Source organism: Notolepis coatsorum (assembly GCF_963971535.1).
Source record: "Notolepis coatsorum genome assembly, chromosome: 19".
In the NCBI taxonomy this organism is placed as follows: domain Eukaryota; kingdom Metazoa; phylum Chordata; class Actinopteri; order Aulopiformes; family Paralepididae; genus Notolepis; species Notolepis coatsorum.
The window spans coordinates 9819426-9843881 of NC_140183.1; the positions used below are offsets into that span (position 1 = coordinate 9819426).

General features: G+C 42.7%; 1 protein-coding gene across 2 annotated transcripts in view; it reads right to left on the minus strand.

Annotated features, from left to right (window-relative positions):
- LOC311246301 (solute carrier family 45 member 4-like) overlaps positions 1 to 17225 on the minus strand; it is a 57740-nt gene extending 40515 nt beyond the window's left edge. The window contains exon 1 of one of the 2 annotated variants that reach the window (XM_084336448.1): positions 17068 to 17225. The gene's annotated coding sequence lies outside the window, so the exon portion shown is untranslated. Of the gene's footprint in view, positions 1 to 11606; positions 11709 to 17067 lie in introns of those variants that run through there. The other variant, XM_084336449.1, reaches the window with a different exon arrangement.
- Between the last annotated feature and the right edge of the window lie 7231 nt (positions 17226 to 24456).

Sequence of the window (24456 nt, forward strand, 5' to 3'; positions counted from 1 at the left end):
ACTAGCAGACACAGGGATAAACAGAGGGAGGCTACTGATGCCAGTGGGTGGTACTACAGCCCCCTCTCAGTCATGTACCAGCCCCCTCTCAGTCATGTACCACAGCCCCCTCTCATTCATGTACCACAGCCCCATCTCAGTCATCAGGGCTGTACGCTAAGCTTTTTCACTAGGGGCACACTTGAATATTTTTTAGGGGACAATTTTTAAATAACAATTTTACCATTATAGTGCAAAAAAATATGTTCCTCCTGCCTCATTACTGTGGTCCTTTTATTTAACATTTAAGTGTGTTTGTTTTCAGGTTTGTATCTTTTATAATGAACCAACTGAGAAAGTGTGTAAATCACTAATAGAACAAAAACAACAAACTGTGTGTGCGTGTGTGTGTGCGCACGCTTGTGTAGTGCTCCTTGAATGAGATCACCACAACACACATACACACACACACACACCATTGCATTAATCAGGAGGACAAGAAACTCTGCATACCTTTGTTTCACAATGAAAAGTGCTTTATAAATAAAAATGAATTAGTATTATTGTAAATAACCCCATGAAAGGTTTATTATTTGTATGGGTAATTACCCGCTTCATCACGAATTTCCCCAAGGGGATTAATAAAGGAATATCTTATCTTATATTTGTGATGTTACTGGTTTCAGGGTGTGCCTAAAGTGATCAATGTGTTGGGCCATTTATAGAGATCTATGCCAATTAATGTTTTATGTATAAGAATTGAGAGGCCTACTACGGTACGGTATATGTATATATGACCTTTATTTTGAAAACCTTGTTGCGACGCAACCTTGTTTACATTTGCGCTTTTGAGAGTGAAATGTGCAGTTCAACTTAGCTCGAAGGAAAGACTGTAATCAAAAAGCTTTAATTGACCCGTATGAGGCTCTTACGGTAGGACTTTGATTATAGAAGAAGAATGTAATACTTATGCAAAACGAGAAATAAACAGTGATTTTACCAGCAGTAAGTTGCAAGCCACTTTCACTTCATATACGGGGAACCGTGACAATTATTAGTATTATCTTATTTGCATATTGTCTCATTATTAGATAGATAGATAGATAGGTTGATACTTTATTGATCCCCGGAGGGAAATTTAAGTAGACAGTATTGAAAAACGTCCTAATAGTGGGCTACTTACCTAATGTTAGACGCGTGTCCCGGTCAATCATCACTGCCAGATCCGACTTAATTTAATCGGCTATGGTCTCTTATCATCTCTCCACAGTGGACGTGGTTGTCATAAGATGGACTGATATCCGCTCCGTTGTTCTTGCAGAGCAAAATTAGCGGCTTAAACTAATTGAAAGGGAGTTCTTCTTTGGTGACGCAATAGTCCACATTCAGTTTTGTTTAGATTGTTCGCTAGGAATTATGGGATTTGGTGTTGGATGTATGGATTCTATGCAGCCGGGGACATGGTCTTTAATCGCACAATAGACTACAACTACCAAGTTGGCCCAGATTCACTTCACACGCAAATATTTTCTTCACTCAGGCTATCGCAGTAAATTCATTCATTGCCGACAGATTTTTTCATAGCCACGCGACATTATGTCGCACTGTACAGCCCTGGTTGTAGGCTAATGTTTTACTTTTTTTTTTTATCCAATTTGTATGGATTAATTTAGGAGTGAAATGCGAATGAAGGGTTGAAATCACTACACGCAAGGTTGCCCCCAAATATTATTTTCCACTCGCACGGGCCAAATTAAGGGGCAATTTGCGATAATCTCGTCGCAGTGTACAGCCCTGGTCATGTACCACAGCCCCATCTCAGTCATGTACCACAGCCCCATCTCAGTCATGTATACCAGCCCCCCTATCAGTCATGTACCAGCCCCCTCTCAGTCATGTACCAGCCTCCTCTCAGTCATGTACCAGCCAGCCCCCTCTCAGTCATGTACCAGCCTCCTCTCAGTCATGTATACCAGCCCCCTCTGTCATGTACCAACCCCCTCTCATTCATGTACCACAGCCCCATCTCGGTCATGTACCACAGCCCCATCTCGGTCATGTACCACAGCCCCATCTCAGTCATGTACCAGCCCCCCTCTCAGTCATGTATACCAGCCCCCCTCTCAGTCATGTACCAGCCCCCTCTCAGTCATGTACCAGCCAGCCCCGTCTCATGCATGTACCAGCCCCCTCTCAGTCCTGTATACAAGCCCCCTCTCAGTCATGTACCAGCCCCCTCTCAGTCATGTACCACAGCCCACTCTCGGTCATGTACCACAGCCCCCTCTCAGTCATGTACCACAGCCCCATCTCAGTCATGTACCACAGCCCCCTCTCAGTCATGTACCAGCCCCCTCTCAGTCATGTACCAGCAGGCCTGTACACTGCGACGAGATCGTCGCAAATTGCCCCCTAATTTGGCCGGTGCGAATGAAAAATTATATCTACTCGCAAGCTTGCGAATAGTGATTTCACCCCTTCATTCGCATTTCACTACACTAACATTAGCCTACAACCAGGGCTGTACAGGCGACATAATGTTGCGGTTGTAATTTCATTAGACAGACCAGCGCGGACATTTAATAACATGCAATTTAATTGACACGAGCAATGGGCTAACGTTAGCTGGTGGTCCCGAGTGAAGCAGGGACGGCGGAGCTATAGGCTAACGTTAGCTGGTGGTCCCGAGTGAAGCAGGGACGGTGGAAAAGTGAGGAAAGGGGGTGGGTTATATTGACAAGTGACAACGCTTGACAACAGAAGTTTAAACATAACTTCATATTTATTAGTTATTCGTTTCTGTATATCATCCACTTTCCATCTCCGTGTTAGACTCTTCCTGTTTACATTCGAGTGTGACGTCATCACCTACGGCAGCTTAGACGATCAAAACGCGAACCTAGAACAAAACCGGGGGGGGGGGGGGGGGGGGGGGCTGGCTCTCTTGTGCGTTCTCGCCCCCTCTCTCTCTCTCGCTCTCTCTCTACATTCAATGATTTAAAGTAGCCAAACGTTACAGACAGTATAAATACTAACTGGATAGTTGATGATAAACATTTAATTTCATTATCTGAAATATTCTAAAATCATTAAGTCTGCTATAAGCCATTATCCCTTTGTGTGTAATTATTATTTTCTCACAGTAGTATATATATATATATATATATATATATATATATATATGTGTGTGTGTGTGTGTTTGGCTAAAGTGGATAGAAAACACAGTACTGTGCAAAAAAAGGGCACCCAAGAGTTTTTATATAAATAGTCTTAGATGTAAATAATTTTTTTTATTAGTGTGTCAGTAGACTACTCTTAGTACATTTTCATTAAATTATTTTTTAAAGCATCTTCATGGTTTAATAATGCAAACATATGTTGCAGGGACTTATTATAATCATCATATTGGCGTGACTGTATGCATCAAAGGGTTAAATCAAGCATTTTAAGTGCTTTAGGAAATGTCAAAATATTGCGATATATATTGTGTATCGTGATATGGCCAAAAAATATCGCAATATCATTTAGAGGCCATATCGCCCAGCCCTACTATAATGGTAAAATAGTTATTTAAAAATGTGCCCCTAAAAAATATTCTTTGCCCCTAAATTTCTCATTTAGGGGCAAGTGTGCCCCTAGTGAAAAAGCTTAGCGTACAGCCCTGACCAGCCCCCTCTCAGTCATGTACTACAGCCCACTCTCGGTCATGTACCACAGCCCCCTCTCAGTCATGTACCACAGCCCCCTCTCAGTCATGTACCACAGCCCCCTCTCAGTCATGTACCACAGCCCCCTCTCGGTCATGTACCACAGCCCCCTCTCAGTCATGTACCACAGCCCCCTCTCAGTCATGTACCACAGCCCCATCTCAGTCATGTACCACAGCCCCATCGCAGTCATGTACCAGCCCCCCTCTCAGTCATGTACCTGCACGACTGGCGGGGGGTGCTTAGTAAGATATGTGATTGGGCCAGCCCAGTGTCAGTCAGTACAAATGGGCCGCTGTCCCAGCCTAGTAGTGGGCCGGTCGTTGAGAATTTTATTTTTATTTTTTTATAGTTACAAATAGTTACAGAGGACCAGACCTCTGTGTCCTCATAGCTGGCTACGGCCATGGGTGGTAGGGGTGTAAAGGTACATGTATCCGTCCCAGGGTTCGAAATTAACGGGGGCTTGGGGCAAAATGCCCTCAAATTGACCAAATGCCCTCGAAAATCAGTTAAGGGGGGCAAGAAAAGCCCCTGACAGTTTACTAATTATATATATAATTATATATATGTTCTACAGTGCGAGCATTTCACTCGTATTTGCCCCTAATAATATGTGTGTGCGAACCGGAAAAATCATTTACTCACAGTGTGCGAGTGAAGATTACACGCTCCGCTGTTAATAGTTCAGAAACTACAAGTCCCACATTCCACAAGGCGCATAAACGCCCAATCACAGTAGAGTTTCCTGCGGTGACGCGGCTGGTTTCATGCGAGTGAAAGGAAATGAGAACACAGTACGCGCTGGAAAAGAAAGTCACGGTACCGGTGGCATAGGCATTAGGCAAGCAAGTTATACATTCAGAATCAGACAACGCAAAAAATTCAGCCAGCCATGAAGCCCATTCATTTTTATTTTGAGCAAAAGAGAGACGAGGAGAAAGAGGAATCCGGTGAGGCAGCTAATGTTACTGAGGCGGATAACGTTAGCGAAGTTAGCACACGCACATACACGCACACTGTGGGCCAGCCAGTGACTTTGGTGGTGTGTGCTATTGCACAGATGTGTGTCCCGTTCCAACACATAATAAGCCATCACTGGGAACGCTCAGAGGAAAGGGGGGCTGAGAATATCTGTGTGTCTCGCTCTCTCTCCCTCTCTACATCTCTCTCTCCTGAACCTATTTCATTCAAAAGGAAGACATTGATGGACAGTAGCTGGCAGCTGCTATACGTATAAATTATAGCTCAGTTGTAGAATAAAATAGAACAGAATAATTGTATTAACTATTAATTAACTATTATTCAATAGCGTTTCAATTATAATGAATTAAATAATTTTATACAACGGCATGCAAATTTCTCGATTCTGATTGGCTGAAACAGTCCATTTACATGTATGTATCTGTCACAATCCACGCTCCTGGTCCCAGGACCCGCCCACAACCGAATCACATCACTCCGGCGTGCGGATTTTTCGGAAAAACAAGATGGCGGACAATAATCTTTAACAAATGGATATGTTGATTGCGTCATAACGACTAAATATAAAGCGATTCTGTCACGGCAAATGTCTTAGTCCTTTAAACAATGTTGGATGATGTAATTGATGGGTCATGAGTCATTGTAGAACAAAAGAAAAATCGCGGATTGATTGATTGATTATTTGCATTTTTTTTTTGAATTTTTTCTTCCTTCCCCCTGACTGCAGAGCTCACTCTCACACTGTCTGGCACACCCACCCACCCACCCACACACACGTACACGTACACATACACACACTCCTGTCTGCAACGGCGGAGGAGAGTCAGACTGAGAGAGAGCTGGGTGTTGCGCTGTTTTAAGTGGGCATGGCCTATTGAATTGATTGATTGGTTGATTGCTAATTTTATTACTGTACGCCTGGTTTCCAACTGGTTAAGTTTAGGCCCTCTAAAGTAGGTTTAAAAAAAGAAATAAAAAAATAGGGCGAAGAAAACTTTTTTTTTCCTATAGGGCAAAGAAAACTTTTTAATTTGTTTTACCTACTTTCTATAGAAGCATCTAAGAATGAAGTTCTATAGAAAGTAGGGCTGCATACCCTTAACAATTGTGTGTATTGAGCCGTACTGTACCCATTCTGCATCTGGTAATAAAATGTTCAATCAATCATTCCAATAACACACAGTTGGATGTGTTAGTTTGTTGGATCCGTTGGATGCACTTCCGAGCTGCTTCCACATGGAGGAAACTTGTCTTTTTTGTTGTTGTGGGAACTACTTTTTCTGGCGGATGGTTTTTTCATGTGTGTTTATTGTATAGCAATAAGGTTGGATAATGTGGCAGTTGTATAAAAGCATTACACCACTTGCAGTCGTGATTTGTGAACAATAAACCATGCCTAGGGGGGTCTAACGACCACCCCTAGGCATGGTTTATTGTTCACAAACCACTCCTGCGCGTGATGTAATGCTTAAGTATAAAGAATTTTCCATGTTCTGTCATCTAATAATATATTCCATTGCCTTTCCTATCTGTATCAATGTCAAAATGTTGGTATCGTGACAAGACTACAACATACAGCAGCTTGACAACCGATATCCTTTGCGTCTAGTAGGCATGGGCCAATTTGTGATTTTGGTGGTATGTGCTATTTGCACAGATGTTTGTCCCTTAGTATGCACACGCACAGTATAATATGCATGTAATAAATAGTTTGTTAATAAACTCTGTGTTACTTGAACAATTTTCACTGTGCTCCTAAATTTCTTTGTGTGCTCCTAAATATTTATTTAGATTTTATTTATTTACATTTTATTTAGGGGCGGTCAGGTGGCGTAGCGGAGATTGCACTCGTCACCAATGCAAGAGGCTGCGGTCTCGACTCACGGAGTCAGCATTGCCTTGGCTTGGGCTGATCATCATACTAACTCGTTTGGCTGGGTTAGGGGGAGGGAAGCCGTGGGTGGGAAACTGGCGTTGTGGACAGAGACGCCTACAGGTCAGGTCTGGGCGCTTGCTCAGCGGAGGCAGGACTTGATGAAGGCAGTGTGACCTCCCACGCGTTACACTTCACCAATGAGAGTCCTCGCTGGCAGGTAAAAAAAATAGTCACTGGCTGTCGCTGCACGTGTCGGAGGAAGCATGCGGAGGATGTAGGGATGGGTACCGAATTCGGTACTTTTGAGGTACCGAACCGAAACACGTCGGTACTACCGAGTATCGATTCAAGTGAGATACCGAAAAAAAGTTTTAATTTTTTTTACCTTTTTTCTTTTCATGTCAACGTTCACACGCACAATATATGCTTACCTAGGATTTGACTTGATTCAACAACAAAGCAGTCGGAGCAATGGCATGACGAAAACTGTCGAAATTGTAGTTATTTGAAGTTTGGATTTTTTTTTTCAACAGAGGTAGGTAAATTAAATGGATTGGGACTATAGTACAGAAAAAAGGTACCGTTGGGTACCGGTATCGATTCACAGGTACCGGTACCGTATCAAATGTGAAAGGTACCCATCCCTAGGAGGATGACTTCAGGGTTCCCTTGTACCAACCAGTAGGAGAACATGCGCACAACAACCAGGTAGGGGAGGGGGGGAATTGGCTAAATTGGGATGGGGAGAAAATAGAGAAAAAACGGAGAAAGAGAGGATTCATTTTATTTTTATTTTTTTAGGAGCACATGTGCTCCTTGGGAAAAAGGTTAGCGTAGAGCCCTATATATGGAGACTAGGGCTGTCTTAAATGCTTCGAAGCTTCGAACGTTCGATTCGATGGCACAAGCTTCGAACAGTAAAAAAAAAAATCGAAGTTTAAAAAAAAAATCAAAAAAAAAGTCAATTTTTATTTTTACTTCGATTTGTGTGTGTAGGTGTGTGTGTGTGTGTGTGTGTGTGTGTGTGTGTGTGTGTGTGTGTGTGTGTGTGTGTGTGTGTGTGTGTGTGTGAACTACCCATCCCAGTTAGGACAGCCGAATCCCATCCAATCTTTCGCCGTCGACTAAAGACTCACTTCTTCAACCATTATCTGAAATGATAAAAAAAAAAAAAAAAAAAAATCTAACCGTGACTAACCTTACTGTCATGCACTTGTCCTAATAAACTAACCTACACTGTAACACGCAACACTTTGATGAACATTGTTACTCAGCTGATAGAGTTACCCTTCTTGCTGTCTTGTCGTACAGAACTTGTAAGTCGCTTTGGATAAAAGCGTCAGCTAAATGACTAAATGTAAGTGTGTGTGTGTGTAGGTGTGTGTGTGTGTGTGTGTGTGCGCGCACCTTGTAGAATTCCACACATAAGAAAGAAAGATACTGGGATGAATAAACAAAATAGGAAATAAAATGTAGAAATGCATGCAATACATAAATAAATATGAATCTCCATATATGAAATATAACATTTAGATAAGGTGCTACTGAGATGTTTTGGTGAGTTCTTTGTTTTTTTGTGGAAGTTGCCCTTCTTAAAAATGCATGAACATTCACTGATAATTGGTCTGTAGTGGAGTCTACAAGGTCTACATTGCCGGACCATGTAGAATCCGGACCTTGTAGACTGACATAATTCTGTGCATAGTTTAGTCTACACAGGCCATATTTCAAATAATCAAAATCTTACTTCATTCATCTTAAACATTCTTGATTTGGGGGATTGGTAGTTCCCATGAAATCTGAAGTTGTTCAAACGACAACAGCGATCCACCTTGAATTAAATCACACAGCCGAGTGAAACCTTGTTGGATGTGTCAGTCACGAAAGGGGCTACTTAATTAATTAATCCAACCCACTTTATTTATAGAGCACATTTAAAAACAACAACGTTTACGAAAGTGCTGTACAAGTCCCACAACATAAGATAAAAAAAAAAAAAAATTAATTTTTTTTTTTTTTTTTTTTTCTCGAAGCTTCGAATTAAAATGGAAGCTCGGCCCCGAAGCTTCGATTGCCCAAAAAAGCTTCGAAGGTCAGCCCTAATGGAGACATTAACATTACGTTATCAAACATAGGGACGAAGACTGTAAAAAAACGTGTCGACATTGTTTTATAATCTTTATGTTAATTTTAAACATAAAAATTCTGTGCACCCGAAATACAAAAAAAGCCCCCGAAAATCAATGAAGGGGGGCAAAAAAAGCCCTGGATTTTTTTTTTTCTAACCCTGATCCGTACCCAACCGAACCGTTTCAGTGTGTACCGTACCGTACCGAACGGCTGTGTAGTGTACCGAACGAATACAACGGTATGTTAACCACTAACGACCACCCACCGGGGGCTGTTTTTTTCACAATCTAATATAATTATTATTATAAAAAATGTTTACAAGTCGATTATTAATTTCAATATAATATTCGTTGAGTACAAGTACAATTAGTTACTGCACACTACATCACCCCTGAGTGGAACATGGAAAGCCAAACTTTCCCCCACTGTACCGAAAACCCGTACCGAACCTCGACTTCAAAACCGAGGTACGTACGAGCCTAGCTCTCGGCGTTGCTACCGGCTTGGCCGGCCGTCATACTAACACAATTGGCAGTGTTAGAGGGTGGGAAAGCCGGTGGGTGGGGATTGGACGTTGTGGACAGCGACTCCTACAGGTCGGTTGGGTGACGCCGGTGCGGCGGAAACAGGAAGTATCGGGGGCAGCGTGAGCCTCCCATGCGTTACTCCTCGCCACTGAGAGTTCGAGCTGCTGCGGTGAAAAGATGCGACAGGCTGCCTCCTCGTGTACCGGAGGGGGCTTCTATCCTCACTACAGTCGACCAGTGGGAGGCATAGTCTAGCAACGTTCAAGACAGGGGAGGGAAGAATTGGAAATATGAAATTGGGATGGGAGAAAAATTGGAAAAAAAGAAAAAAAACTGTGGTACGTACCGTACCGTGGTTTTTGTGTACCGTTACACCCCTAGTGGGTGGTGGTGATGGTGATGACGATGACATTCGAATTCTAAATCAACATTTGAATTTTCTTTTTCTAATAAAAATTGATCTTTTTTTTTTATCTTTTTTTTGTGTCTATTCAATCCGTTTAAACCAATGGGGGTTTTCTTCACAGTTGCCGTTAAAGATTAGGCTACACTAATATTATACTATAAGATGTCACCATCACTTTCATACCAACTGTGCCCTTATTGGATTATTTATGTTGACAAAACTGATGAGTTATATTCATTAAAGAAAGTGTATTTAATAAAAGAAAAAGACACATTTAATCAGATTAATCACTTTATTCAAATTGAGGATTTAGTTTAAAAAAAATAAGAAATACTTGTTTTTTAATTAAGTACTTTTTTTTGTAGACATTCAAAGCTTCGTTCGAATACTTCAATCAAAGCTTCGAATGTTAAAAAATTACATTCGGTACAGCCCTACAAAATAATGATCCCAGTCTCTTCCACACAGTGAGGCATACAGTTTATTAATTGAACAATGGGTATTTACATTACATTTACATTTAGTCATTAAGCTGACTCTTTTATCCAAAGCGACTTACAAGTTCTGTATGACAAGTCATCAGGAAGGGCACAAACTGAGTAACAATGTTCATCAAAGTGTTGAGTGCTACAGTGTAGGTTAGTATATTAGGTAAATTAGGACAAGTGCATGACAGACAGTAAGGTTAGTTAGGGTTAGATTTTTTTTCAGATAATGGTATGGGTATCGGGTTGGTACTCTGTATCGGCCGATACCCAAATCCAGGTATCGGTATTGGGACTGAAAAAGTCGGATGGGTGCATCCCTATCCCTAGTTACACTGCAGCTGAAGTTAAGGAATTCTTCACGGACTAAAAATAAAGTTTGTATTGGAGCGTCCCTAACAGAAACTGAGAAGGGGGGGGGGGGTTGTAGAATAACTTAAGGGGACTATTAGAAGGACTTTTGTTAAACGAAAATATTTTTACGTTGACCGTGAGAATGCCGTGGATCTTTCTTGATCTCCCAGACAGGTAAAGCCAGTCTAAAGGAGCAGACAGTAAATGGGAGTTTATTAAACTCCTCATGACAAATACATTCATGCTTATTTGTGGGTGGGGGTTGATTGATTGATTGAAAATTGTATTAACAGATTGCAGAATGGGTACAATACAGTACGGCTCAATACACACAACTGCTAAGGGGATGCAGACCAGAGAAAGACTTTAATCTTGTTTATATCAGGGTCCCCCATTTTCAATTCATAACATTTATGACATACGTGAGACATACACATCCAGACATTTATGACATACATCTAGTATCTGTGTACAGATATACAGTAGTTTTCTTTTACAGACAAAGTTTCTAAAAGAGAATATACATTTGAGGGGGAGAAACTGTACATTGGGGGGGGGTTGAGTGTTCAGACATTTACCGGGGCCAGTTTCGAATTGTAGCCTCCCGTAGGTGCTCTTTTGACGTGTCGCCTACAGCAGTGTCATTTTCAATTTGTAGACTGTAACTCGAGTGACTTGGGCACTTTGTCCAGTCATTAGTTAAGTAGACTGGGCCCCTCCAGCTATAGAATAGACAGCATGAATGGTGGGCATCAACCAATCACCGACATCTATGGGCGTTGTGTGTTTGCAAAGATACTCAAACGGTCGAAAATAAGAATCGGCATCATTGAGTCTGTGTTTTAGAGTAACTAAAGTTACTAAACACATGTTTTTTCTTTTTTACCTTTATTTTACCAGGTAGTCACTTGAGATCAAAGATCTCTTTTTCGAGCAAGACCTCCACTCCAGTGGGTGATGTTTTAACACCCGCGATCAGTGATGTCAGAGTAGCTCTTTTTTGGGGGTGCTATCAAAGTCTGTCTAGAAGGGGGGGGGGGTACTCAGATATTGTGGGGGGGGGGGGGGGGGGGGGGGGGGGGGGGGGGACAGAGCGTTGCGGCAGGGTGAACATATCAACCATGAGCAGGGCGGCAGAAAGACCACGTGTTTACTCACTCGGTTAGTCACTCACTCCGTTGGATGAATGCCACCTCCTGCCTGCTACCCGCTCCTCCACTCTTGGCAGATTACAGTCCATCAAACGGCATTTAAATGAATGACACATTGTGTAGCTATGCTGCCTTCTTGCAACACCGCATGAGGCAATGGGTAATTTTATGGTGAGAGCGTGGTGGAGGAAGAGAGAGCGCTCTCGATGTTGAAAGGTGAAATGTGTGAACAAACAAGGTAGGGTTGCCGACGCTCAGTCCCGCGGGGGTTTTGTGTTCCGTGTTTTCTTTTCCCAGGCTGAATGAGTTCTTTCCTGAAGAATGATAAGCACATCTCGAGTAAGAACTAGACCGAGTCGTCGTCGTCCCCCCCCCCCCCCCCCCTGTGTTTCTCCAGCCTGATATTTCCTGGAAAATGATACGCACAACCGAAACAACCTATCGGAGCCAACTCAAAACAACCTATCAGAGCTGAGAGCTAACTCAAAACAACCTATCAGAGCTGAGAGCTAACTCAAAACAACCTATCAGAGCTGAGAGCTAACTCAAACAACCTATCAGAGCTGAGAGCTAACTCAAAACAACCTATCAGAGCTGAGAGCTAACTCAAAACAACCTATCAGAGCTGAGAGCTAACTCAAAACAACCTATCAGAGCTGAGAGCTAACTCAAAACAACCTATCAGAGCTGAGAGCTAACTCAAAACAACCTATCAGAGCTGAGAGCTAACTCAAAACAACCTATCAGAGCTAAACCAAAACAACTTATCAGAGAAGCTTACCTACAGCCAGGTTGGTCTTCAAGACAAAAACTAAATGTTTTTGTAGATATAGCCTATTCCTTCAAGTGAGAAACCCCCAAAACAACTTGCTATTGGGTATCCTGTTTTCAGATGGGGGGAAAGAACTGCCTGGCCAGTGCCCCCTAACAATAGCTCCACCCAGACTGTGTGAGAGATTGATTGATTGAAATTTTTATTTAACAGATTGCAGAATGTGTACAATACAGTACGGCTCAATACACACAATTGTTAAGGGGATGCAGACCAGAGAAAGACTTTCGTCCTTGTTTACATCAGGGCCCCCCATTTTCAATTCATAATGACATTTATGACATACACAACATAGATATATATCATGACATTTACGACATACATGACATACAGTAGTTACATTTATGACATACAAGATATACAAATATACAGTACTGTTTACCAGAGATCCTAACAGAGGAGTTGAAACCATAGGTGAAACTGCCTGGTTCACAGTTATCTCTCTCTGGTTGACCAGTCAGTACACAATGTTTCCATAAATGTTAGATGCAATCGCTAACCAGCTTACTTGTCTCGTTTGAATATGAATAGCCTGCTGGCGTGGTTAGTGTCAGGGACAGATACCCGACAGGTGTTCAGACAAGAGTCTTGTTGTGGCCAAAACAGCTGACTCGTCTGTGCTGCGTTTACATGACTCTCTTTCTTAGACTCTTCTTGTATCACAACAAACAGTACTGTATTTGCAAATCTGGTATGTCATAAATGTCTAGATGTAACAGAACTGTCTATGAATGAATTACTTTATTTGACAATATAAAAAATAAACATGTGACAGAAAGCACAGTCAGGAGATACTGCCAAGGATGAAACACAAAAAAGCTCAGAGCTTATTTCCATTGTGGTCCTTGTAGGGGGGTGGGGGAGTGTGATGCTTAGACATGCATCATACAAAACATGACATCACAACACATCACATAATACCATTTATATACATAACAGACTCATACAACATGCAAGGGTGCCTTAAGCTAAGTGTCTAGGTTAAAGTATAGTCCCTTTTGAGCCATGTCTTCAGGCTGGACTTGAATCTAACGGCATTGTCTACGATTTTCAGGTCACTGGGCAGACTGTTCCAAAAGACAGCTGCTGAATACAGAAATGACTCCTCCCCTATCTGTATGTCGTGTATGTCATATACGGTATGTTATGATGAATTGAAAATGGGGGACCCTGATGTAAACAAGACGAAAGTCTCTCTCTGGGCCCGTTCCATGTACCGGGATAACCGAGTTAGCCGATAACTTTAGCTGGATAACTCGGTTAGCCTGACTTTCCGATTTCATGTACCAGGATTTCCCAAATCACCATGACAACATATCCAAAAAGTTTGAGCCTGCTCGAAAGCAGAGTTCAAGTTCAACTTAGCCGGATCACGCAGAGCCACGCCCCCGCAAAGAAGTGACAGCCCGTTTCCTGAAACTATTCCCACAGTCTACGATCTGCATTATACCATTCTGAATACGTTTTTGTGCTCCATTCTTCCAGAGGGGGCTTTTGAAAATGTAAAATAGACCCAAAATGCTGATATTAAATTCACTTTGTCCTAAATAATGCACGTTATATATACCGTGGCGACGGTGGCGCTCGCTCGTGCGACGTACACATGATGTGGTTATTTTAATTGTAACTGGGATTAAGATGTCTGATGAGATGCGCTGTTTGACGGATTTGAGAAATTGAATGAGCCGTTGACGTCACATGAATGAATGAGGATGAAGAAATAAAACTTCATTCAAAATAAGGGATATTCTAAACACGGGTCTCTCGTTCATTAATGTATAAACAATGAATCTATCCCATCTGGCACAGTGGCCCAGCGGTAGCGCTCATGTCTCCCAACCTAGCGATCCGGGTTCAAATCCCCGTGTTTCCAATATGATTTTTTTGAATATAATATTAATGATTATACGCCAAAGTAGCCTGGTTTTAAGTTAAAATGTTATAAATCTACATGCATTGAGGATGTCATTCTTTATATAGCTCTCAACGTGCACCAAATTGAATTATTCCTATATTGCAAAAAGAAGGAAAAGACTAGGCGGGTATTGAACCCCGGTCGTCCGTGTGGAAGTCAAAAGAACAACCCGTTGGACCACATAGGAGATAAGTTAAACATTGACTATACATCAATCAATGGGCAAGAAAGCCGTCTCGTAATTCTGTATAACAGTTAACTAGTTATTTTCGCTAGCAAGATCTCATTTGATTATTCAATCCAGCAGGCAAATTTAAGAAATATAATCTGATTGATTGAGGTAATGAGGGACTTAGAATAGCCTATAGATAACGCATTTAACTTGTCGGCGAGGCGATTGAGCCTATTGCAATCTGTCAATAAAGGTCTTAAATCAATTAATCAATCAATGCCGTTGAGAATCAGGGTCTCTGCCATCGATACGTGCTGGCTTTCCACCTAAAACGGGAGCGCGCATCTAGCCTGACTTGAGCCTGGACTCTCAAGTCTGGCTTGAGTTAACGAGACTGAATCCTGCTTTGTGAAACAGGAAAATCCCGGCTTTGAACATCGGGTTAACTGAAGCTGGATAATGGACATGTTGATCGACTTAGTTGAACCACGTACATGGAACGGGGCCCTGGTCTGCATCCCCTTAACAATTGTGTGTATTGAGCTGTACTGTACCCATTCTGCAATCTGTTAATAAAATGTTCAATCAATCAAAACTGCCTGGTTCACAGTTCTCTCTCTCTCCCTCATGTTTCGGGGGCACCTGGTTGGACCAGTCAGTACTCAGTACACAATGTTTCCATAAATGTTAGATGCATCGCTAACCAGCTTACTTGTCTCATTTGAATATGAATAGCCTGCTGGCGTGGTTAGTGTCAGGGACAGATACCCAACAGGTGTTCAGACAAGAGTCTTGTTGTGGCCAAAACAGCAGACTCGTCTGTGCTGCGTTTACAGAGTTATTATAGTCGTTATTTGGTGATTCAGGGCTTTTACTAAGGGATTCCTTCATATATCATACTTTTATTACGTTTTTATTTTTATTTTATGTAATTGTGTCCTGATGATTTTCCGCATCAGGCACGTCTTTGTCATCGCGAACGACTCTGTCCCCCCCAGCTAACCATAGCGCCGTTAGCATTACTTAACTAGGGATGCACCGATCCGATATTGGTATTGGTATCGGCCGCCGATATCAGTAAAATAGCTGGATCGGGTATCGGTAAAAATCCGAAATAACCATTCAGTACATTTATATCTATGTGTTAATTTGTTACATTTAGTTTCACTAAGTTAGGAAAGTAATGTTTTAAGCCAAGCCTGATGTTGCCTTGCTGCACAAAAAAAATATCCCAGTCTCTTCCACACAGTGACAGTGAGGCATACAGTTTATTAATTGAATGCATGAAGTTTATTTTCTGTCTTTGTTTACAACAAATCAAAAACACACTTGTCCTTTACAATTCTTAAAAACAAAATATATTTTAAGGGATAGTAAAGGGTTAACCTTATGTAGTGTTGCAGTGAACAGGGTTAACCTTCTGTCGTGTGGCAGTGAAAGGGTTATTAACCTGCTGTCGTGTGGCAGTGAAAGGGTTATTATTAACCTACCCACATTCAAAACCGCTCTTAAAGAGCACCTACGGGAGGCTGAAATTCGAAACTGGCCACCATAAATGCCCAAAACCCCCACCTCCTGACCTAATAGACAGTCTCCTCCCCGCCATATGTATATTTCTCTCCCACCCACCCACCCCCTCCTAATGTACAGTCCCCTCCCCATCATATGTATATACTCTGTCAGGATCTAGGGGTAACAGTACTGTATATTTGAATACCGTTTATGTCACAAATGTATCAGTACTAAATACCTATGTCCCTATGCCATAACATAAATGTCATGTATGTTGTGTATGTCATAAATGTCTATATGAATTGAAAATGGGGGACCCTGATGTAAACCAGATAAACGTCTTTCTCAGGTCTGCATCCCCTTAACAATTGTGTGTATTGAGCCGTACTGTATTGTACCCATTCTGCAATCTGTTAAATAAAGTTCTCATTCATTATGTGTATTGCCGCAGTGAAAGGGTTAACCGTTTGGTAGTAGTGCGGCAGTGAAAGGGTTAAGGAAACGAACACGGACGTCGCTAGCCGCGAGCTAACGTCACAAAGAGTGTGTTAGCATTTGACGTTCAAACCAACGGACGTCGCTAGCCGCGAGCTAACGTCACAAAGAGTGTGTTAGCATTTGACGTTCAAACCAACGGACGTCGCTAGCCGCGAGCTAACGTCACAAAGAGTGTGTTAGCATTTGACGTTCAAACCAACGGACGTCGCTAGCCGCGAGCTAACTCGTTGACGTGTTTGACGTTAGTTAGCTCGCGGCTAGTAGCGACATCCGTGGGTCTCATGGAGTAACGCCGCCGCGGAGAGACACTCATCCACCGCCACGGTAATAACTGTGGTCGGTGAAGAAGAAAAACACCAACATTCAGACTGTCATTAGCCAACGTGACGTTATATATCCACATAATAATAGCAAAATCGACGCTAGTTATGACCACGTTCGCTGACATTAGGTCACTTCAGTCATATTCTACTATTATAGACCAAGCTAGTTCTAGTATCCACGGACTGTTTGAACACAAGGATGCAACGCAACGTTACCTGATACTCTCTGTTGTTGTCGTGTGGCATCGTCTGTCTGTCTCCCACCTGCTGGAGTGGCGTTTCACAACAGATCCAAATAATACTATAACACTTCTCAAGTGAACCTGTTTATTTCCCAGTTAACGACTCCTTGGCCACCGGAGTTAGCTCTTCCATCTGGGTCTTTTTGCCCGATCAGTGACATTGATTGCCACAGAGCAACAAAGCCAGTCCGTGACGTCACCAGCCACACAGGCCACTCACCTACTGGGAGTGTCCACGGGGGGGCGGGGCCATTATTTATATTAATTATCTACCTATCTACAGTATCCATCTCTCTCTCTCTCTCTCTCTCTCTCTCTCTCTCTCTCTCTCTCTCTCTCTCTCTCTCTCTCTCTCTCTCCCTCTCTCCTCTCTCTCTCTCTCTCTCTCTCTCTCTCTCTCTCTCTCTCTCTCTCTCTCTCTCTCTCTCTCTCTCTCTCTCTCTCTCTCTCTCTCTGTGTTGTACAGTCAGGATTCTATGTGAAAATGAGGTCATTGGAGTTGGTAATCGAATTGAAATGCTACTCCCATTGAAGTGATCAATTGTTAATGAACTGATTAGACAAATATATACCTATATACAATTTGGTGTACATTATGCTGCCTGTCATGTGTCCTCCTGAGAGATTAAACATTGTATTTTTAAACGTATTGCGAAAATCAAACAGGCCAAGTCACAGGCTGCTATTACTGTACATTATCATTTACATGCTACATGTTATTAGGTTTCACTTTCCAAAAATATTTGATTACAATTTTATTTTTTTTCATCTGTAACTTTTTAGTAATAAAGATAAATCACATACAAAGCCACAGCTGAGCCAGAAAGTAACAACTTTAACAACATTATATCAATAACATAACATCTCATCCATGATGACATCATTATATATTGCTTTTATTCATTTCTTGCTACATAATCATATAGAATACTGTTCATTTAAATAAAGAGAATATAAAAACAGTATTATGATTGAAAGAGAGAGAGACAGCGTGTATGATAATAATAACAATAGCAATAATAGCAATACGTCTACTACTACTAATAATAATAATAACAACAATAATAATGAATGATAATTGCACCAGTATCTATATTATATCTGTATCTACAATATGATCGGTAATAATTAAATATCACTTCAGTTGTCACCAGATATCATTACTATGCGACTGTTTTGTAAATAGGCAAATCCCATGAGCAACAATATTGACAAAACAAGAGAGCCCGATGCACAGAACAATAAAAAGAATACATAACAATACCAAAATATATTTCAAAAGAACATGAAGACACATGAACTTGGGCATACAGTGCAGTTGCTCTCAGAGTCATCATTCTATCAGTGTGTCGAATGACTTCCATGTCAGAATCCACTCAAAATGTTCTTTTTGGACTTGATCCGTGGGCCTCAGAAGGCAGTGAAATGCTGCCCTCTGCTGGGCAGGATATAACATGACGTTCAAACATCTACCTGGGGCAGGGTTTCATCAAGTCTCCTCTCTCTGGGTACCCCTATAGTAAGAGAAGTCTTTAATTGTCATGCAGATTAACACACACACATGCGAGATGGGCGACCCACAGGAACACACACACACACGCACACACACACACACACACACACACACACACACACACACTCACACACACACACATGCACAGTCGCAGATGAAATGTGTCTCTGCACTTTTTCCATCCCTTCGTTTCTTAACGTCTCCTTACTGTCTCTAGTGATGTCTCCTTACTGTCTCTAGTGATGTCCCCTTACTGTCTCTAGTGATGTCTCCTTACCGTCTCTAGTGATGTCTCCTTACTATCTCTAGTGACGTCTCCTTACTATCTCTAGTGATGTCTCCTTACTGTCTCTAGTGTCGTCTCTGTACTGTCTCTAGTGACGTCTCCTTACTGTCTCTAGTGATGTCCCCTTACTATCTCTAGTGACGTCCCCTTACTGTCTCTAGTCACGTCTCCTTACTATCTCTAGTGATGTCTCCTTACTGTCTCTAGTGTCGTCTCTTTACTGTCTCTAGTGACGTCTCCTTACTGTCTCTAGTGATGTCCCCTTACTATCTCTAGTGACGTCCCCTTACTGTCTCTAGTGACGTCCCCTTACTGTCTCTAGTGACGTCTCCTTACTGTCTCTAGTGTCGTGATGTCCCCCAGAGTGTCCCCACACGTCCCCTTACTGTCTCTAGTGATGTCTCCTTACTGTCTCTAGTGATGTCCCCTTACTGTCTCTAGTGATGTCTCCTTACTGTCTATAGTGATGTCTCCTTACTGTCTCTAGTGATGTCCCCTTACTGTCTCTAGTGATGTCTCCTTACTGTCTCTAGTGACGTCCTTTACTGTCTCTAGTGATGTCTCCTTACTGTCTCTAGTGATGTCCCCTTACTATCTCTAGTGACGTCTCCTTACTGTCTCTAGTGATGTCTCCTTACTGTCTCTAGTGATGTCTCCTTACTGTCTCTAGTGACGTCTCCTTACTGTCTCTAGTGACGTCTCCTTACTGTCTCTAGTGACGTCTCCTTACTGTCTCTAGTGACGTCTCCTTACTGTCTCTAGTGATGTCCCCTTACTGTCTCTAGTGACGTCTCCTTACTGTCTCTAGTGACGTCTCCTTACTGTCTCTAGTCATGTCTCCTTACTGTCTCTAGTGATGTCTCCTTACTGTCTCTAGTGACGTCTCCTTACTGTCTCTAGTGATGTCTCCTTACTGTCTCTAGTCACGTCTCCTTACTGTCTCTAGTGACGTCTCCTTACTGTCTCTAGTGATGTCTCCTTACTGTCTCTAGTGATGTCTCCTTACTGTCTCTAGTGATGTCTCCTTACTGTCTCTAGTGATGTCTCCTTACTGTCTCTAGTAATGTCTCCTTACTGTCTCTAGTGATGTCTCCTTACTGTCTCTAGTGATGTCCCCTTACTGTCTCTAGTGATGTCTCCTTACTGTCTCTAGTGATGTCCCCTTACTGTCTCTAGTGATGTCTCCTTACTGTCTCTAGTCACGTCTCCTTACTGTCTCTAGTCATGTCTCCTTACTGTCTCTAGTAATGTCTCCTTACTGTCTCTAGTGATGTCCCCTTACTGTCTCTAGTGATGTCCCCTTACTGTCTCTAGTAATGTCCCCTTACTGTCTCTAGTGACGTCCCCCAGAGCATCCTCAAGTGTCCCCTTACTGTCTCTAGTGATGTCCCCTTACTGTCTCTAGTGACGTCTCCTTACTGTCTCTAGTGATGTCCCCTTACTGTCTCTAGTGACGTCTCCTTACTGTCTCTAGTGATGTCCCCTTACTGTCTCTAGTGACGTCTCCTTACTGTCTCTAGTGATGTCTCCTTACTGTATCTAGTGATGTCTCCTTACTGTCTCTAGTGACGTCTCCTTACTGTCTCTAGTGATGTCCCCTTACTGTCTCTAGTGACGTCTCCTTACTGTCTCTAGTGATGTCTCCTTACTGTCTCTAGTGACGTCTCCTTACTGTCTCTAGTCACGTCTCCTTACTGTCTCTAGTGACGTCTCCTTACTGTCTCTAGTGACGTCCCCTTACTGTCTCTAGTGATGTCTCCTTACTGTCTCTAGTAATGTCTCCTTACTGTCTCTAGTGATGTCCCCTTACTGTCTCTAGTGATGTCTCCTTACTGTCTCTAGTGATGTCTCCTTACTATCTCTAGTCACGTCTCCTTACTGTCTCTAGTGATGTCTCCTTACTGTCTCTAGTGATGTCTCCTTACTGTCTCTAGTGATGTCTCCTTACTGTCTCTAGTGATGTCTCCTTACTGTCTCTAGTCACGTCTCCTTACTGTCTCTAGTGATGTCTCCTTACTATCTCTAGTGACGTCTCCTTACTGTCTCTAGTGATGTCTCCTTACTGTCTCTAGTGATGTCTCCTTACTGTCTCTAGTCACGTCTCCTTACTGTCTCTAGTGACGTCTCCTTACTGTCTCTAGTGATGTCTCCTTACTGTCTATAGTGATGTCTCCTTACTGTCTCTAGTGACGTCCCCTTACTGTCTCTAGTGATGTCTCCTTACTGTCTCTAGTGATGTCTCCTTATTGTCTCTAGTGACGTCTCCTTATTGTCTCTAGTGACGTCTCCTTACTGTCTCTAGTGACGTCCCCTTACTGTCTCTAGTGATGTCTCCTTACTGTATCTAGTGATGTCTCCTTACTGTATCTAGTGATGTCTCCTTACTGTCTCTAGTGACGTCCCCTTACTGTCTCTAGTGATGTCCCCTTACTGTCTCTAGTGACGTCCCTTACTGTCTCTAGTGATGTCTCCTTACTGTCTCTAGTGATGTCTCCTTATTGTCTCTAGTGACGTCTCCTTATTGTCTCTAGTGACGTCTCCTTACTGTCTCTAGTGATGTCTCCTTACTGTCTCTAGTGACGTCTCCTTACTGTCTCTAGTGATGTCTCCTTACTGTATCTAGTGATGTCTCCTTACTGTCTATAGTGATGTCTCCTTACTGTCTCTAGTGATGTCCCCTTACTGTCTCTAGTGACGTCCCTTACTGTCTCTAGTGATGTCTCCTTACTGTCTCTAGTGATGTCTCCTTATTGTCTCTAGTGACGTCTCCTTATTGTCTCTAGTGATGTCTCCTTACTGTCTCTAGTGATGTCTCCTTACTGTCTCTAGTGATGTCTCCTTACTGTCTCTAGTCACGTCTCCTTACTGTCTCTAGTGATGTCTCCTTACTGTCTCTAGTGACGTCTCCTTACTGTCTCTAGTGATGTCTCCTTACTGTCTCTAGTGATGTCTCCTTACTGTCTCTAGTGATGTCTCCTTACTGTCTCTAGTGACGTCTCCTTACTGTCTCTAGTCACGTCTCCTTACTGTCTCTAGTGATGTCTCCTTACTGTCTCTAGTGATGTCTCCTTACTGTCTCTAGTCACGTCTCCTTATTGTCTCTAGTGACGTCTCCTTACTGTCTCTAGTGATGTCTCCTTACTGTCTCTAGTCACGTCTCCTTACTGTCTCTAGTGATGTCTCCTTACTGTCTCTAGTGACGTCTCCTTAATGTCTCTAGTGACGTCTCCTTACTGTCTCTAGTGATGTCTCCTTACTGTCTCTAGTCACGTCTCCTTACTGTCTCTAGTGATGTCTCCTTACTGTCTCTAGTGATGTCTCCTTACTGTCTCTAGTCACGTCTCCTTACTGTCTCTAGTCACGTCTCCTTACTGTCTCTAGTGACGTCTCCTTACTGTCTCTAGTGACGTCTCCTTACTGTCTCTAGTGATGTCTCCTTACTGTCTCTAGTGACGTCTCCTTACTGTCTCTAGTGATGTCTCCTTACTGTCTCTAGTGATGTCTCCTTATTGTCTCTAGTGACGTCCCCTTACTGTCTCTAGTGACGTCTCCTTACTGTCTCTAGTGACGTCTCCTTACTGTCTCTAGTCACGTCTCCTTACTGTCTCTAGTGACGTCCCCTTACTGTCTCTAGTGATGTCTCCTTACTGTCTCTAGTGATGTCTCCTTACTGTCTCTAGTGATGTCTCCTTACTGTCTCTAGTGACGTCTCCTTACTGTCTCTAGTCACGTCTCCTTACTGTCTCTAGTGACGTCTCCTTACTGTCTCTAGTGACGTCTCCTTACTGTCTCTAGTGACGTCTCCTTACTGTCTCTAGTGATGTCTCCTTACTGTCTCTAGTGACGTCTCCTTACTGTCTCTAGTGACGTCTCCTTACTGTCTCTAGTGACGTCTCCTTACTGTCTCTAGTGACGTCCCCTTACTGTCTCTAGTGACGTCTCCTTACTGTCTCTAGTGATGTCCCCTTACTGTCTCTAGTGATGTCTCCTTACTGTCTAGTGATGTCTCCTTACTGTCTCTAGTGATGTCTCCTTACTGTCTCTAGTGACGTCTCCTTACTGTCTCTAGTGACGTCTCCTTACTGTCTCTAGTCACGTCTCCTTACTGTCTCTAGTGATGTCTCCTTACTGTCTCTAGTGACGTCTCCTTACTGTCTCTAGTGATGTCTCCTTACTGTCTCTAGTCATGTCTCCTTACTGTCTCTAGTGATGTCTCCTTACTGTCTCTAGTGACGTCTCCTTACTGTCTCTAGTGATGTCTCCTTACTGTCTCTAGTGATGTCCCCTTACTGTCTCTAGTGATGTCCCCTTACTGTCTCTAGTGACGTCTCCTTACTGTCTCTAGTGACGTCCCCTTACTGTCTCTAGTGATGTCCCCTTACTGTCTCTAGTGACGTCTCCTTACTGTCTCTAGTGACTCTCCTTACTGTCTCTAGTGACGTCTCCTTACTGTCTCTAGTGATGTCTCCTTACTGTCTCTAGTGATGTCTCCTTACTGTCTCTAGTGATGTCTCCTTACTGTCTCTAGTGATGTCTCCTTACTGTCTCTAGTCACGTCTCCTTACTGTCTCTAGTGACGTCTCCTTACTGTCTCTAGTGACGTCTCCTTACTGTCTCTAGTCACGTCTCCTTACTGTCTCTAGTGACGTCTCCTTACTGTCTCTAGTGATGTCTCCTTACTGTCTCTAGTCACGTCTCCTTACTGTCTCTAGTTATGTCTCCTTACTGTCTCTAGTGACGTCCCCTTACTGTCTCTAGTAATGTCTCCTTACTGTCTCTAGTCACGTCTCCTTACTGTCTCTAGTCACGTCTCCTTACTGTCTCTAGTGATGTCTCCTTACTGTCTCTAGTGATGTCTCCTTACTGTCTCTAGTGATGTCCCCTTACTGTCTCTAGTGATGTCTCCTTACTGTCTCTAGTGACGTCTCCTTACTGTCTCTAGTGATGTCTCCTTACTGTCTCTAGTGACGTCTCCTTACTGTCTCTAGTGATGTCCCCTTACTGTCTCTAGTGACGTCCCCTTACTGTCTCTAGTGATGTCTCCTTACTGTCTCTAGTGATGTCCCCTTACTATCTCTAGTGACGTCTCCTTACTGTCTCTAGTGACGTCCCCTTACTGTCTCTAGTGATGTCTCCTTACTGTCTCTAGTGATGTCTCCTTACTGTCTCTAGTGACGTCTCCTTACTGTCTCTAGTGACGTCTCCTTACTGTCTCTAGTGACGTCTCCTTACTGTCTCTAGTGACGTCTCCTTACTGTCTCTAGTGACGTCTCCTTACTGTCTCTAGTGACGTCCCCTTACTGTCTCTAGTGACGTCTCCTTACTGTCTCTAGTGACGTCTCCTTACTGTCTCTAGTGATGTCTCCTTACTGTCTCTAGTGACGTCTCCTTACTGTCTCTAGTGACGTCTCCTTACTGTCTCTAGTGATGTCTCCTTACTGTATCTAGTGATGTCTCCTTACTGTCTCTAGTGATGTCTCCTTACTGTCTCTAGTGACGTCTCCTTACTGTCTCTAGTGATGTCTCCTTACTGTCTCTAGTGATGTCTCCTTACTGTCTCTAGT